Source organism: Lichenostomus cassidix, chromosome 1 (assembly GCF_008360975.1).
Source record: "Lichenostomus cassidix isolate B80296 chromosome 1, HeHo_3.0, whole genome shotgun sequence".
NCBI lineage: Eukaryota > Metazoa > Chordata > Aves > Passeriformes > Meliphagidae > Lichenostomus > Lichenostomus cassidix.
Window position 1 is genome coordinate 77,173,108 of NC_139479.1, and position 17,718 is coordinate 77,190,825.

Consider the following 17,718-nt stretch of genomic DNA (forward strand, 5'->3'; position numbering starts at 1 on the left):
GAGCTGATGTGATCCTTCATTGATTGATGGAGTGCAGAGAGCCAGAGACCAAGCACCACAAAAAGTGGTGGCATAATCATGAGGCAAGCTAGTGGGATATAATTGCCTGTACAAATGGGATCACCTGTTTAAATGACCCATGGTTGATTTCTGTCTCAAACCAACTCAGGTGTTTCACTGGCAGAGCTTACCATCCCCAACAGACAATTTGAATGTATATTCAGACCCTGCTTGGAAGTTAGAAGAGTGTAATGAATCGAATGTGGTTTGTGGCATGGTGGTGAACAACAGAGAATGACCCCATGGTATTCAATTTCCTAATAGAGACACAAGTGTATCAGTTCTCCATAAAGTTGCACGTGAGTTAGCACAGAGCAAGAAAATGAACTCAGGTCTTATGCCTTCTAAACCCTTGCTTTAAGAGCAGTTTAACATACCTGGTAAGCAGATGAGAAGAAAGCAAAGCATGGCTTGTAAGGAGATGGAAAAAGCTACAGTGCTTTCTCCTCTTGCAGAAGATTGTAGTGTTGGCACCCAGGCTGGTAGTGATCTGTGGTGGTGAATCTGCACAGCACAGCATGGAACAATGCTGGGAGATATCTGGGAGCCATAAGAATGTCAGGGGAAACTAGTATGGAAAATGTGGTGGTTGAAACTTTCCATACATTATTTTTAATTTGACAGTATAATTTTGTTTATCAGTATCATCAGCCTTAATGGCCACAGACTTTTTCAGTAGGACTTTGTGATGGGGAATCATTCTCTGAGCTTGTAATTTGTTTCCCCACAGACAATTTATCACATTTCCCCATTTAATCTGAAGAAATTCAGCTATTATGTAATATGCACATCACCAAAGAAATGTACTCTTTCCTCACATTTGATGATTATGAGTAGAGTTCTTTAAACCTTATCCCTTAGTATCATTTGGCTGTTTGCCAACTCCACTCTCATGGGATGGGTAAATATCAGTCTGTTCCCAGGAAGATGACCCAGTGAAATGATTGAGGGGAAAGAAAAAAACCGAGACAACAAATAACTTTTCAGCAGGTTGCACTTTAACTGCCCTCCAGACTTCCCTTAGCCTTTACTTTTAAGATGTTTCCACTCCACTCACCTTGCAAAAATCTCCTCCTCCTGGGAATCCAGCAGAGAGGGGCTGTTTGTGGTGCTCAAAAGCCCAGGTTATATCCAGGTGGGATTGCTTGGCTCCTCCCTCCTGGGCGGAGCATCTAATAATAGGATGAGATAATTCCATTGGTCATGCCGTGGGTTCTTGATAGCCCATGAACAGTTATCAGGGGTGAGTCACAGCAGGAGATAACAACCAGTGCCCAACAGCTTGTGGAGATAGTAATGGAATGAATACATCTGTATTGCAACCTAGGATAGACAGCACCTGATGCAGAGTGAAAAGTTATTATTGCCAGTTGGTGACACAGCTTTGTGACTGCTTGGCCGGAGCCAGCTACAGAGGTGGCTCAGATGGGGACCCTGTTGGTCCAGCTGCCCACCCCCTGAAGCTGTGGGTCTGCATTTGGCTAACCTGAAGCTTGAGGGAATTCAGGATATGGAACCTTGTGTCCATCGTGTTGACACGGATGAAGAGGTGTTAAAAGGTAAAGTGGATACTGCACCCTGTTTTGTCTGTGATGTGTGAAAACCTACAGAAAATTTTTTTTCTGTTTATTTTTTGTTGGTGGTGTTTGTTTTGTTTTCTGCTCTGATCAAAATATTTTATGCCCTATGCTTTGTGAATGACTTTTATGGCTGGAAACAAAACCAAAACAGAATTTCTAACAAATAATATTCCATGAAGAAAAGCATGGTTCAGACAGAATTGAATCTTTATTAGTTCTATTGAAGACAATCTTTTGTTTTACCCTTGTTGACACCCATTTCACTGTAATCATTAACACTATTGAGGCAGAAGTCTCATGTTAACAGCTTGCATTTTCTCTGTTTCGAGTTTGCAATGCCAGGTGGTTATGGTTGGCAGCATACAAGAGGTTGTTTCATTTTCAGGTACATGCAGAGTTGCACCTCCAATGACTTTTCTAACAGGAAATGCAAAATGACGTGTTATCAGGGCTAGCATCATCAGATGTCGATATTACAGTTTTAGGAGATTTTTCTTTACCATGGACTTAGCCATGAAGGTTTTACTTGCTCTTACCACAACTAGTTCTGGAAGCAGTTTTGCTGCTCTGGGTTTGATTCCTGGCAAAGCTTCTTGTTTGAATGCTTTCTGTTACAGAACTGGTGAATATTTGTAGACAAGACACAGCAAACACGTTGGCAGTCACCATGTTATTGCTTTCTTCTAGACAAGGGAACAGGAGCACACCAAATCTTCTGGGACCTGAGAGGATGCAGACAATGCTCAAGCTCTTTCCCCACCTGAATTGCATACAGGAGCAGTCATCTGCTTGCAGGCAGCTCACTGTGGGACATGTCTGACTAAACATGAGAAAGACAAACCATGGGAGTTGCAAGACAGGCAAGCAGTGCTGGTTCACCCGAGAACTTAAAAGATTTCGAACAATCAAGGGCAGCCTTAGCTTGACATTTTTCACATTACAAAGGTAAAAACAAGCAACAGGAGAAAAAAAGAGACTCTGCATCTCATCTGAATAACATAAGGGAGCACAGATTATACATTTTTGCCCATTTGTAGGTGACATAAATGAACTATGCACATCAAAAGAGTTCTCTGTTTATGAGCAATGTCTCAATTTGCATTATTGCCACATACTGAGGAGAACAGAGATGTATGTTGACTTTCTCATGGGTAAAAGCTGAGGTGCTTCCCACAAAAATAAAAGATAATGGGGGATTCCTTTGACATCCATATGTACTTTGTGATTTGACAATTGGTAGCAAAGTCTGGATGATGGTAGCAAGAACAGGTGAGAATTTTGGGTATGGATGTAAGAAGTATGTCATGAGCTCAGTGATCTGGGCAGAAAGGAAAAATAAAAGTTGTCAAATCAGAGAAACAGAATTTCTTAACACAGTGCTCTCCAACTTCCGCATGGAAATTTTCCTGTTCACCTCAGGAACACTTCTACAAACAAGTAAATCTGTATAAACATAGGTTCTTATTCCATGCTGTGTATAATTTGAGTTAAATTGGCTAGTTTGATCATAATCACCGTGCCAACAAGTACCAGAGGAAGCTGGACTGGACATCATGGATGGCCCTTTGAGGTATTTAGTGCTTATTTGGCAAGGCTTGCTTCTGCACTAATGGGTGCACTGGGGACCTATTCCAGAGCAGAGACAAAATCAATTTGCTTTCACAGAATTTTCAGCACTTTCCTAGGGTTAGGGCTGTGCTTATTCATGATGCTTCTGATATTGAAGGAATTTACAATGCATTCCAACAAAGTCAGCAGACACTTACGTTAGTTATTAATTCAGTGGACTGATATAATTTGGAATCTCACTGTATCTGTGAATACATGAGTGGGATTTTAAGATACAATATGTGATTTCTCCTGTCAAAAACTAAATTGCAACCTTGAAGAAAAGATTATGAAGCACCATTGAAAATGCCATAGGTGTATTTTTATAGTAGTGACTACTGGACAGAAATTCATAAAATCCTAGAGTGTTTAAAAAATTGGGGTATTTTCCTCACCCAAGCAGCTAATTTGAGGAAGGATTTGGCACTTTGAATAAAAATCCTTGGTCATCTAAGGAAAGAAATGGGTAAAAACACAGTCAGTCTTTGCCTGCAACAGCATAGAATATATCCTTAATTAAAGTCAAGCACTGCACTTGCACAGTAATGAAGTGTGGAACTTCAGGTAGGGATGAAAGCAATTCCTGTCCACTGCAACTCTGTGAACTTCAGTGAAGTCAGATTTCCCCTCAGCATCCCTGAAAGGAGGTATTTACTTCATTTTTAGTGATTGGAAACTTGGGCCATTTGTCTCAGCTTCTTTTCTAGACCATGTATGCAGTCAGAGAGACTTCATTCAGAGAGTGCTGGGCCTGGCCTTCAGGTAGCTTGAATTGTGCTTGGGATGTGCTTCTCTCCCCAGTGGCTGAAGTACTACAGTCTCAGGGTAAGGATGGTCGTTCAGTCCCGTGCTAGATGTTGGTAGAATCTGCAGGGCTCTTCAGCTGTGGAAAGAGAACTAGGAAACAGCAAAGGCAGGTAAGATGACAGAGCTAAACACAAGCCTCGCCATTGCTGTTCTTTTTGTAGCCTTTTCAAGGGTTTTTTGGAACATCCCTCCTCCACACTGAATGTTGCTTCTCCCTGTGTCCCAGCAAGGCCCACATTGTCCCCTTCTGCACAGAGGCAATGTGTTGTGGTTTTTTTTCTTTTTTTTTGTTTGTTTGTTTGGGTTTTTTTAGGACCAATAGACCTAGAAACCCCACCTTGCTCAGATTTTTCTTTTCCATTGCAAATTCCTCTTTGGAGAGAATTTTTATTATATTTTAACAATGTTTTTCCTCATATGCTGCTCAAAAATAGTGTTACTATCCAACAGCCTGGTCATTTTTAATCATTCATTAGAAGATTGGTGTGGGGTGCTGTGTGGGGTTTTGTGCTGCTGCCCGCTAAGCCCAGGTCAGTACCTGACACTCTATGTCTGCCGTAGCAAGGGGAGTGGCAACATGGTGTGAAAGGCTCTAATTTCTACACAGCTTTCTTTGCTTCACTGTTCTTATATCTGTTTTAAGGGGAGAGAGAAAAAATTTATTTCTACCAGTTACTCTTATCTCCGTGTCTCCCTCCTAAACTGTTAGTAAGTGGCATAAATGTGCTTTAGACCCTTAATTGCAAATACAAAATGGAACTCAAATTTTAGACAAAATATGTCTGTCTTAGGTTACATGGAAGGTGTGACCTTCCAAAAAGTATGTATTCTATGAGCATCTCCACAAGCTGTCAAGCTGTTAAGAACAGGTGGGGCAGTGTTTTTCATCTTTAGCATGACTCAGCACTCATCTGGGGGCAATCAAGGTCTCCTGGAGTGACTCTGGAATTACCTCATCCCACTGTGAGATGCCCCGCCCAGAGGGGAGGAGCTGAACATCCCTACCTGCTTATAAACTGAGTCTTTGGGACACCGAACTGAGCTGCCCTGCCGCGGGATTCCTAGAGGAGAAGGGCTTGAGAGTCACTGCGAGAGTGGAGAGTGGAATTATTTCCCACAAAATCCACTTGTGAGGTGATCTCACAAAAATGGAGTGTGGATTTGAATTTGATCCATTTTTAAGCATTGGGATTCCTAGAGGAGAAGGGCTTGAGAGCCCTTTGTTATTCTCAGTTGAAGAATACTTGAGGCTACATTAATTTCAGCAGCTTTTCAAAGACACGTAAATAGTACCAATCTTACTAAGAAAGGAAAATTAGATAAAGTGCAAGTTAGTGAAAATACGGCTACCAAATTTTCTTCAGAAAATGCAGAATACTGATCTGTGGATTACAGCAGCAATTAATAGTGTCAGTATAATGGGCATGCATTAACAAATGTAATTTATACCTACCAGATCCAAATGTCCAATTTCCTCTACAGTAATTTTGAAAATGGGTGTGTTTAGTAAGAGGATATCAAATGGTTTTTAATCAGTCTTTATATATACATATATATTTTGAAATTAAACAGTTATATGGAGAAGGTAGCAAATGCCATTTAAGAAGAAAGAGGTGTTATTTACTTCAAGTGAATTACTTTTCACATTATTCTGCTGCATTACACAGTCTGACAGGGTGGCATTAGGATGCTGTGTCACACTGGTCTGTGTGGCTGTCTTGCTGGTGAGGACCACACCACTGCTGGTCCTCCTGACCACAGGAACAGGTCTGGCATGTGAGCTATGGCAAGAACAGCTGGTTGGGTTTATTGACATCATTTAGGCTGTGGTGAGGCACAGGACCCTCCTTTTTATCACTGTTTCTCATCCCTGTTCTTCTCCCAAGGAAATGACCCAATCCTAGTCACTTTTCCTGTGTTGGTTGCATCCCATAGGAACAGGTGGGCTTTGCAGGCAGTGTAAATCTGAAAATGGTTATCAAGCTGCCAGCTGAGGAATAAAGCATTGCCATTTTTTGATGCATAAAGCCAGACTTTGCTCACTTCAGTATTTGTCAAAGCATCTAGAAAATGACTCATTTTTTTTCCCCATCTCTCTACAAGAAGCCACTGTTGGACTACATCCTTGTATGAAGTGTTGGCCAGATCTTTCACAATATTGTTTGCAGCTCATTTTTAGGCTTGTTACATGCAGTGAATCCATGTGTTACTTCAGACAGCAGCAGGTGAAGTACTGAAGAGAGAAAAAGATTAAAACTTCTACAGGAGCATTGTGTGACATTGTTGCTTAGCCATGCATGTGGTACAGCTAAAAATAACAGCTAATGGAATGGGAAGCCAAGACAATCTATTGATTCATAATGGTTTTTTTTCCTGGTTTATTGCTTGAGTGCCTTGCCCACTGATATTTGACATTGCTGCTCATCTGCCATTAGATAATCAAAGAATACTCCTCCTGACTGTACATCCCTCTTAATTTTCTTTGCAAAAGCCATTCTTTTCTAATATCATTTGGCCAAATTACACAGATGACTTCTAAGCTAATCAAAGCATTTTATTCTCTTCCAGTGATAGTTACAAGATGATGTGTATAGGCTAAGGACTAGTGGAAGGGACACATGTTCTAATCTGACCCAGATCTAAGAAATTTACTTTGTCTACAGTTCTTTTTTGATTTGAGTTTGTATCATTGGTCTGCATCAAGAAACTTGGAGATACTAAGTGTAGGTGTTCAGGCTTGCTTTCTTCCCAGATTCAGAATTAATCCTTAAGTCTGCTTTAGAAAAGGATTTGGTACTAGTAAAAGAAAAAAAAAATTGTAAGACTATTGATCTTTTTGCTTATTTTTTACTTTTAAAGGCACAGTAGATTGTACACTGAGAAAGTAATATTATATATGGTTTGTAGAAAATAAATCTGTTTTATCACTGCAATAAAAAAGGAGCCAGATGTTTAGAGGAACATGTTCCATATGGAAGAGGCTTAAAATTGTGGAACTTGCTAAAACCATGCAAAGTTGCAATTATGGAGAAAACAGGAAGGCAGCTTCCTCCCTGAATGTACACCATTTCCCAAGGAGGAAGCAAGCCTTTTTTCTCTGCTCTTTGTTGATTTTGAAGCAGAGAGACAACTACTAAGTCATGACCATAAAAGGCTTATGCTGGTAGTGACATCAGTGGTAAAACCACCCTTCTTCCCTCCCCACAACAGCTCTTAACTACACTTTCGAGAGACTTCTGCTTCCCCTATAAAAGGGTGGAGGATGCATGGATTCCTTTGATTTGTGGCCAGGATGCTATCTAATGTAGGGATATTGGCACTGGCACTTTTACAAACATATTTCCAGCTTTGCAGAAAGATGAGGTGCCTTCTAAATTTCCATTAAATTATACAAATAACCTCCTTAATTAGCTAATTTGATTTCACTTTACAGCCCAAACCCCCTGTGCTGAGGTGGGGCCTGCTACATCCCCAAGGATACCTTGCTGCCTGCTCATCTAGGTGGAGGTGTGCTGGCTGGCTTTAACTCAGTGAGCACCACACTTTTATTGCTTAAAATGTCCTCCAAGAAGAGGAGGAACAACATGGCACTATACTATGGAGAGTCTATGATAACATTTACTTTTTAATGGGGGCTGAAAGCAGCCTATGTGTTGCTAGAGAAGAGCAGTGGTGATCCCATGCTTTCAGTGGATCTGCACGCTCTTCTGCTGAGCATGCCTGAGTGAGGCTGGACGCTGGTGTTGTCAGCAGTAAGAATTTATTCCAAAAGCCCACAGCACTTTGCTCCAGTTCCTAGGCTGATTCCATGAGAAACTGTGGCTTGGGTTTCCCAAAGTGCACTGAACTTGTCATCATGCTATGCTGGGTGCTGTAACACGGGTAGTGCTGCGTCTTCACCTTACCTGCAAAATCAGGCCCTTGTTAGCATAGTCTGCTGTTACCTAATTTGGAAATGCCATAGGTAGGTGTGAGGAGCAAAAGAAACCTACTAAATCCTGACTCTGTAAACTGGAGGTGGATCTTGCATTTAAAAGCACACCATGAAGCATTTGATTTCTGTCTGCCATTGCAGTTTCATGTTTTGAGCAGAAAAAGGAGGCAAAATATGACCAAAAGTTGATCTTTGTGCAAATATATCCCAGGGGGCCAGTGAAAAAAAAATCCCAAATTGGCTGTGCTGCAGCTACCTCTGGTCTTTGGTTTTGTCTATACCTTTCTAACTTTGGGGACTTTATCCCTTGCCATGTGAATACTTGCATTACCCCTCCATTTCCTCTACCACATTATTACTGGGCAGTTCTGAGTACTGTGTTTGGAAGAGGGAATGTTTTCCCACTTTTAACCTACACAGTGGATCTCTTCCCTTGTAGTGGATTCTCTCATCTTACTTCTAAGCACTGCTTGTTGTTGATTACGTGTTTTATTTCTAACCCTGAGTTTTACCTGACTGCTTGATGGGTGTGCTCTCGGGTGCCATAGGGATCACCTTGCAAACTGGTGGCCATGAAGTGTATGTGACATTATAGCAGAGGTGGAGAGATGGATGCAAGTAAGACTTGATGCTCACGCTTGAGAAGGTAAAAGTGGCTTTTTGAATCATGCAGTCACAAGGCAAGGTGTCATTTCATGAGTCACCACCAGCAGCATCTGACTTTCTTCTGTCCTCCACCTGTGGCACCTGCTGGTCTCTCCTGAGGACACCAGTGAACTGAAATCTTTTGGGTCAGTGAAGGGAGATCTGGCCAACAATAAACCAGAAGGTCAAATCAGGTGATTCAAGAGTCATATTTATTATCACCAGTGCTGGCAGGAAAGGGTGGTATGGTTGTGGCAGGGGGACAATGTGAAGCATCATCAACCTCAGCTCAATTTAACTAAGAGCATTTCTGTTTCTAGCTTGTTTTATCACACCAAACCAGCTACATTCATGGGATTTGGAGTATGTGCTGCTCCACTGCGCTGGAAGTTTTGACAGTTCTTTTAGTACCCTTTAACAGGCTTAAGAGATAGGCCAGCAAGGAACCAGGATGACATCCTCTGGAGCACAGGGCTTCAAAGCAAATGGATTCCCCCTCCCTCTTCCCCCTTTCCCCTCAAAGGGCAGCGCCTCGATGATTTTTGAGTTACAGATTTTGCAGCTGCAGTGAAAAAAAAAGTGCTGCAAGTTGTAAGGAAGCAAGAAGTATTTGTGAGATCAGAGCGAAGTGATTTATGAAACAGTGAAAGGAAAAGATGTAGTAGCTTGAAATTCTATTGCACATATTTCTAGATGATAAAACTTTTTGGTGGCGAAATAGTTTTAAAATCCCCACCTTTTCTTCTTCCTCTGTGAGGTGACTATTATACCATGCAACAGAAGCAAAGGTCATGTAAACCTTTTTTTCCCCTTACCCCATGATCTCTGCCTTCCCCAAATGCATTTGAAAACTTTTCCTCTCTTCAGCATTTTCATTTTTTAATCTTTAATATAGAATTAACGCCATAATTTTTATTCGTCATATGTTTTCCAGTATTAACCTAAATTCATTCCTTCAAGGATTTCTTTCATTTCCAGTGGTAGAAAGAGAGACATAACAATTTTGAGCTCATGTTGTTGGGGTTTTTTATAAATTTTGTCTTATGTATCTGCTGGCTGCACTAGAAATTTGACTTCTTTTATAAGCTAAAGTTTTGCCAATTTAATGTATACGCGTAAGACAGAACGAATACTGGTCACAATTGGTTTTTTAATCAGCAAGTAAAAACCTTTAATTTAAATAATCTTTTTTAAGTCTTGGTTTGCTTTGTATAATTTGAAAAATTATTAAAAAAACCCCTTAAAAAATAGAAGTCATTGTTTCACAACAGCTAAAATACATTGAAGCTAAAAGTGGATTTTACACTAAAGTTGAGGGGGTTTTAACAATTTAGAGGATATATAATACATACACATTGAAGCCATAGCATACTTTACCACATATATATTGAGATTTCAATACTAAGTATAAGAGATAACACTATGAAATAAAGCCATTTTTATTATTGACATTTTTCTGGTAATTTGTATCAAATGGCACATGCACACTCAGAATACAAAAAGACATTTAGAACACCATAATTAGTTTCCTGTGATTGAGGGAATGTGATGGATAATTCAAGAATAAGTATGTCAAAACTAATCTATTTTTTAAAAACTACTTAATATATTAAATTATAGAAAACTTTTTTTTAGGGATGGGATGGGACAGATTATTTCAGGCTGTCTTGTCCTTCAGTTTTGAACATGTGGGTGAAAACATCCTGTATATAGTTTTTATTCCTAGACTGGAGAGAGAAAATTGGTTTGCTGGTTTTTTATTTCTCAAGTGGTGTCTTAGCATTGAGTGAAGTAATTACTGAACTGAACTAAGCTGAAGGAACTGAGAGGAAGAAGTGCTTTCTGCACCTGCAGAACAAGTTGCAGCTGTCAAGTGCTGGTTTATCACTTCAGTAAATTCTTGTTCCAGGTGCTCAGCAAGTGACTTCCCCGAAGCCAGTTGTTTTACTTTCTTAAAACTTCAAAAACAGCATGTACTGCCTGAATGCTATTTGTCTTTAATTTAAATTATAGAAATAGATTGCTTCAGTCTCACAGAAAAGATTTCAAGATTTTAAATGTAACATAAACATGTTTATTCTTAAAGAAAAGCGCACACTATTTAAATTGGATTTAAAAAAGCAACACTATCTGAATAAAATGAATTATAAAGGTAGAAAAATCCCCAATAGTCCACACATTTGCCTTTAAAAACAAGAACGAAATAACAGTCTTCTTGAAATTATTCTTTAAAATATAGTTCTTTTCATGTTAAGTCAATAGAAGGAATGTGTGAGTTACTGAATAATTTTGTATCTCCTTTACTCAGTTTATTAATACATTATTAAAATTTTGTATCAGTTTTTGAAGTACTCAGAGGCCTGTTGGCTGTGATTTGAAAAAAAAAATCAGAAAAAAGAACTCTTATTTTGAGGAAGTATATTGGGGGAATTCAGACAATACTTTGGAGTACATTCCCCTCACTACATTTGCTGAAAGTGAGCCCTAATTTCAGATTTTTCTTTGAGGTTTTTTTTCTTGTAAGAAGTCATGAACTCATCTGAACTGCAACAACATCCTGCATACAATGATACTCTGCAAGGTAGCAGGCAAAGACCATCTAACCTGGTCCCTGTGTCTAGTAATGACCAGGAGTGAATATTTAGAGCAGAGTGCAGGAAATTATATAATCATTCCCTTGGTGAACATTGCCAGTTTGCTGTAGTCACCAAGGTAGTGACTACAGTAGTAGGTAGTGACTAAGGTAGTGTAGTCACCTGTGGGCACCACCAGGTCAGTCCTCTGTGAAATCGTCTGTTCGCTTTTTGAGCTCACTTCTTCTTTTGGTGGTAAGCTCCCATTCAGCTCTGCACACAATCCAGCTTGTGAGTGAGATGGTTTAAGTGGTGTAAAACAAACATAAATTTCTGCTTTTCACAATGCCATTGAGAGATTTTTGGATGCCACTGAAAAACTTGCATTAATTTTGATGGAAACCATAATACATAATCTGAGAACAGCATTTGACTGGGAAGACAGGTATGGAGCTACTTTAGCAAGCTTTGTTCACTTTGAGATTGTAGTATAGGTGATGCCCTTCTCTGAGTCTGGCTGGCAATTTTCCAGCATTATAACAGCCTTCAGAAGCACTAATTGGCATGTGGAGCACAGAGTGTGCTTTCAGAAGGACTGAGGGGTGAATTTCCCACTTTGTCATGTATGAAAGAATTATGGCGAATGAACTCTTATTCCCCAGTGCTGTGAAACACAGACTACAGAGCAGCTCAAAGCACAAAGTTTTGGACTGTAGTCTATAATTTCCTAAAATCTGAACCTTAACCAGAGCTCTTGGTTTAGTTTTACACTCGAAGTGTGGGTCTCTTGCTCCAAGTACTGTCAACACCCAACGCAGTAAGCAAAGGCAGCAAGGAATTAGGAGTCACCCAGCATTTGTAGCACAGTTAATTACTTGTAGAACATATAACGACTTCCTGAGATCTAGTGAGAAGGCCAAGAGTAGTGATGATGGCAAGGCTCCCTGTAAATCCAGCTGAATGGAGGAATGTATTCTCCTCCCTCAGATTGCTTGAGCAAGCAGAATTTTATCTGAACTGACAGATGAAATAAAACCAAAGCAATGGCAGATGCAAAAGTTATATTTGGTCAGATTTCCTAAAGCACCTGAGGAGCCAACCTGCAGTCCTGCAGTCTCTAGCCATGTGATGGGGTACCTCTCTGGGGCCAGCTTATGCAAGCAGTGAAACCAGGGGATCAGCAGTAGAGTGCATGCCTAGGTTTTATCTCTGTGCATTGTCAGAAGGGGCCATGATGTCATCCCAGGGACTTGGAAGTCCCCCTAGAGCTTCAGCTGTGACCTCTGGGATGCCAGCCTCCCACTAAGGTGAAATTAGCCAAGTATTCTAAAACTCCTGGAAGGGATGAGAAGACAGTTGGTCAGGCAGGTGAGCACACAGTCATACAAACATCATTCCACTGGGAGACCAGGCTCAAGAAATGATTTTTGGATGTCCTTGACTTAGATGCACCAATTGGTGTGCATGGGGGCTATCAGGAGTAAATGCAACAAAAAAACAACCAACCAAAAAACAAACAAAAAACCCAACTACTCCCCCACCCCCCAACCCAAACAAGCAAAAAAGTCTCTGGTACTCACAGGAAAAAACAGAGCACAAAGGAAGATCGGTCTCAGAAAAAGGGGTACATTTTGTTAAAGAATCACTGTTCTTTCTGCTGAAAGGTAGAATGTATTTTTCCAAAGGATACGATAATTTGCTTTTGCTGTTATGTGGCAGTGAACATTGGGAATAGCTATGGAATGGGAGTTGGTGTTGGCCAGCTGAAGTCTGAAAGCCATTTTTTCTTTAGCAGCTAAGGAAAATAAGTTTTACAGTCCAGGAACTGTTCAACAGTTCCTTCTCTGAAGCATAAAACATTCACAAGAATCAGTGGGGGTCCTGGCTGAGAAGGGAGTGGAATTCCTGGTTGAACTTGGAGTCCCATGCAATGCTCTGGCATGTAACATGCTGCAGATCTGCGGTTGGGTGGGTGAGGCCATGGATGGACATCATGGCTCACACAGGAATCCTGAACCATGGGATGTGGTGGTCTGTACAGAGCAATGCTGTTGCACTTGCTCTGGTCATGCATTCCCACACTGCTGCCCCACAGATCTGTCCACTGAAGAGCACTGACTGACTGATGGAAGAGCTGAGAGGTGGCCCATAGACTAAAGAATTATTTACCATCCATGCCTGCCCATGGAGGGATGCCCAGCTTTCAGGCACAGACACAGGAGCTCACACACTGACCCAAAAGAGCCTGAAGAGCAAATCCACCCACTGCCTGCTTGAGGAGGGGTGTGGAGTTCAACCCACATGGTGTTCTTGGCATCAAGCTGCTTATGGGTTGCAATGAGAGCTCCCTCCACCTTTAGCATCAGACAACCAATAAAAGGCAGTGAACGTTGATTTGGAAGGGAGAAAGGCAACTAAAGAAAACACAGACTGACAGTGGACACTGAGGGGACTCACTGGGGCTTATGGAGAGGAATTGCCCCGGCTTTCAGAGAGATGGAGGGAATTTCATGGTACCAAAAGGCACCATGTGAACTCCTGCACGGTGCATGTTGTAGGATGCAAGGATGTGGCTGGATTCCAAAAGGAGCTTGCTTTGTGCCTCTCGATGCAGTCCCTTGATTCACGACTCACTTTTGTTTCTCTCTTGACTCGTTGTTTGAAACACATGTGCAAACTGGCCAGAGTTTTGCTTTTCATACTGTTCAAGGATGATAGGAACACAAAGTGCTGTCTCATGAGTTTTGTCGACTGGATTCCCTTCCAGAAATTTGCTCACATCTGATTTTGTTTCCTCTGCCCACTCTCTGTAGACACCGAGTTTCCAGTGTCATTTGCCTCCTACACACGCTCATTAACCCATTTCCCTCCACCTCCAATCCTACAATGCCCATTTTATCCAATTAATGGTAGGAAATAAGTGGGGGTTTTATGACAAGGGTGTGAAGTTCCATCTGACACTTTGCATCTTTCCAAAGAACAATGCTTTCTCAATAATTATGTTCAGATGACCATTAAGTTGGTGCTGCCACAGTTCTCCCTTCAGTTTTAATGAATATAATAAACAGGAATGAACTTCTGCTATCTGCAGCTGTTGCCATTGTCTGTGAACTGCACATTGCTTCAGAGAAGTTTATTTTAGCTTTAAACCTCTTTCAAACAATGTGTGAGAGAGTGAAAAAAAAAAAAAAGTTGGTGCGTTTTTGTCAGCTCTTGCCTTTCCCAGATGTTTTTGGCATGAGAAATGCTGTAGGACAATTAAAAAGAAGCTTCATTTTGAGAAGTATTTGGGAAGCAAGACTCCAGTAAAGTCCCAGGACTCTGAGAGTGCTCAAAAATTTATCAGCTCTGGGGTGCAAAGTCTCTCCCTGGTTGTATGACCATGCAAATCCCGGAGTGGGAAAGTATTGAGGTAATAGAGCACAGGTTTTTCAGTCCTATTCAGATAAGAAGAAAATCCTGGCCTAGCAATCTCCTTGTTTGGGAGAAATCTCTTTAACTTTTTTTAAATATCAGTCTACCCCAATAATGCTTTGCACCTAGGACCCTTCAAGCAGGAGTTTCAGAGAATCTTATAATCATTTCCAGCACTAAGAACAGACCTGTGTGAGACAAAGACCCCAAGCGTCATGGTACACAGTCCTTGCTCTGAGCACTCACATTTAACTGGCAGCACTGCAAATGGACAAATATTTATTCTCCTCTCATCAGAACTGCATCCTTACTCTGTGTATTTTGACCTTTGGGTTTTTTAAAATTCAATATTCAGACAGAACCAGTGCTGCATATAGTACCTTTAGTCACCATTTCCAAGTTAAATTGCTCTTCCCTAAATATTTTATTTCAGATGCCAGTATCCATGGGAGTTCTGAAAAGTTCTGAACACTGGAAACATTAAGTTTAAAAATATTATTATTAATGTTATGTACATACAGCTTTTGCAGCATTGTGATTAAGTCTGTGTCAGCAAGTAACATTTAAAAGCCAAGTTTAGGGACTTAAAACTCGCTGAAGAAATTCACTTGGGGCTAAAAGTTGGCTTTTCAAGCAGTTCTGTGGGAGTTAGCCAATATCTTTGAATTTTTTGGCTTTTCTTGGCTTTGAGTCACAATGTGACTGAAACATGAGTTTCTTATTTTCTCTGTTTAAAAACTGATCTGTTGTCTTCCCATCCGTAATATAAGGTAGCTCCAGTTGTTAATGTTTGACCTAAAAATAGTTACATGTTTCTTACTTGGGGGCAAAAAATTGGTGAATTGCAGCCAGATTAACTGAATAACCAAATCCACATTGTGCACTGTTCCTTAGTCTTGTTTCTCATGAAGGTCACTGACACATCTCTTTGCTGTGGCAGTTTGTAATACCATTTCTGCAGCACTGACCATGAACACCGTAAGGTGTTTTGAGATTTAATAATTCCCTGAAGGGACAGCATGCATGCATAGTGTTATTTGTCTTGCACATGCATGACAGATACAAATCCAAATAGTTTCACCTCCAAATGAAAATCTTTAGGTGATGACTTGACTATTATTTGGTTGATTTGCACACTTGGTAGTTTTGGGGTTTTTTCCCCCACTTTTATGTCTAATGCCTTAAAAACACTCTGAAGCCTCTTTCCTCCAAGGCTTTTCAAGGGTTATATTAAGGCTTGCAACAGCCCTGGGAGGCAGATTCTCAACTGATTTTTATGAAGCATATGTCGATATTATACCATGAGCAGGTACTGTTCTCAGTAGTGCTACATACATTGTTTTTGGGCAGTACATACAGCCAAGTTACCATTGCGGTGTTGTCATTTGGAAACCTCACACCTTTTTCATTTAGCACTATCATGAAAGCAGGTACTGATTAGGAATATATAAAGTTACTTAATTTCCCTTCATGGAGGTATTTGAAATATCTTTGTATTCTGATGAGAAGGTGTTCAGAGGAGGATTCAGTCCTCTTGTGGTTACAGTGAAATTTCAGATTTACCCAAAAACCCTGCAGCACCCTCTGCCAGCTTCCACAGTTCTTTTTTCTTAGAGTTCTTGGACTTTCCTCAGCCCTGCTGTGGCAGTAATCTTGGGATTGAACAGTCTCCTTTTCAGGAAACCACTAGCTGTGTGCTCAGGAAACAGAGGACACATCTTCAGTTGTGTCTGTTCTTCAATAGGATCCCATGAAAATTGCTTTTGGGTTGTGTGAGTTCTGTGATAATTATTTTAAGGACTCCTGCTCCTACTTATCATGGGCCAAGGTTTTGGTGATCCAAACTGGAAGTCTGGCATTGGGAAGAAGTCTCTTGAGGTGAGAGCTTGTCTTTTGGATACAGCTTGTCTTTTGTTTGTGAGAGCCAGTAGAGATGGGAAGAAGATTTGGAGGACATGGCTGGAGGAGTGGATCAGGAAGGCTGAGCTTCCCAAAGAGGAACATGCCAGGGAAGCTGCTGCAGAAGGAGGTGCTCACACAGGTCTTCACAAACAGCTCCAGAAGTTTTAGCCTGTAGTGACTGGATGAGGCTTCAGCAGTTGTCAAGCCCCAGAGAGAATGCTCTCTGCTGCTTTTAGATTTTACCTAAATGAAAATACATCTTAAAGCTTAACAGCCTTTGTGCTCTAGCACTATCTGTGTTATCAAACCCCAGCATTCTAGAAATGATGGCCCATCCTGCCTTCCTCAGCTCCATTTGCTGACATTTTTGGTAGACATATCCCCCCGTCCTCTCTTCCCAAGCTGAAAAACACCTTCCTTTCTATCCACTTATTGCCCTTTGTGTATAACCCTGTCTGTTCACATATCCTGTCCTGCCCACAGCTTCCTCCATGTGTGGGGTAAGGAGATGGTTTCATGGGTTAGAGATGTCACCTTTCAAAAGTAATCCATGGCCCTGTGCTGGCTGTTCAGCTGGTGGTTTCACCACTCGTTGCACTTGAGGGAGGGACTTAACATGGGCAGCATGAGGGCTTAGCATTGCTCTCTGCTCCGCCAAGCTTCAGGTCACCATAACCATTGGTGGCATTTTGCAGGCCACAGGCATACTCCCAATTTAACATGGACAGGTTCCTGTGGGAGGCTGGAGATATGTGGGGGCTGCAAGGCAGCACATGGTGTCTGGGAAAGAAGGGAACATCAAATATGTGGAGGTTGCCACTGTAACTTCTTCATTCTCTCACACCATGGGGGGAGGACGAGCTGCCTGTCAGAGCTAGAAAAGACAAAACTGTGGAGAGAGCTGGTAGATTCATGCCTATCACTTTCAGCCTGGCTGCCCCAGCTCTTACCCAGCACCGGGGAAGGGTATGCAGCTGGCCCAGATTTTGGTGCAGGGGGTTTAGAGGGACCAGACAATGTGGCTTATGAAAGCTCAAATTCATCCAGTGCTGTTTGGTGAAACGCTTACCCGTGGTTATTTTCTGGGCTTTTAAGAGAAGGCGGGCAGCAGTATTTGGTACCCACTAATTAAATGCAGTTTGAACTGTGTTGTTTGTGGTAATGTAGTGAAAATACGGCCCCTGCTGTGACATCT

The 17,718-nt window shown here is 41.2% G+C and overlaps 1 protein-coding gene and 1 long non-coding RNA gene across 2 annotated transcripts in view; both read left to right on the forward strand.

The window, feature by feature from the left end:
- MAML2 (mastermind like transcriptional coactivator 2) overlaps positions 1–17,718 on the forward strand; it is a 213,852-nt gene that overhangs the window by 78,454 nt on the left and 117,680 nt on the right. The window lies entirely within an intron of this gene.
- Positions 1,295–17,099, forward strand: LOC146444955 (uncharacterized). The gene is made up of 4 exons (XR_014853128.1): positions 1,295–1,619; positions 12,431–12,575; positions 13,303–16,097; positions 16,151–17,099. It is a non-coding gene; the product is annotated as an uncharacterized LOC146444955 (long non-coding RNA).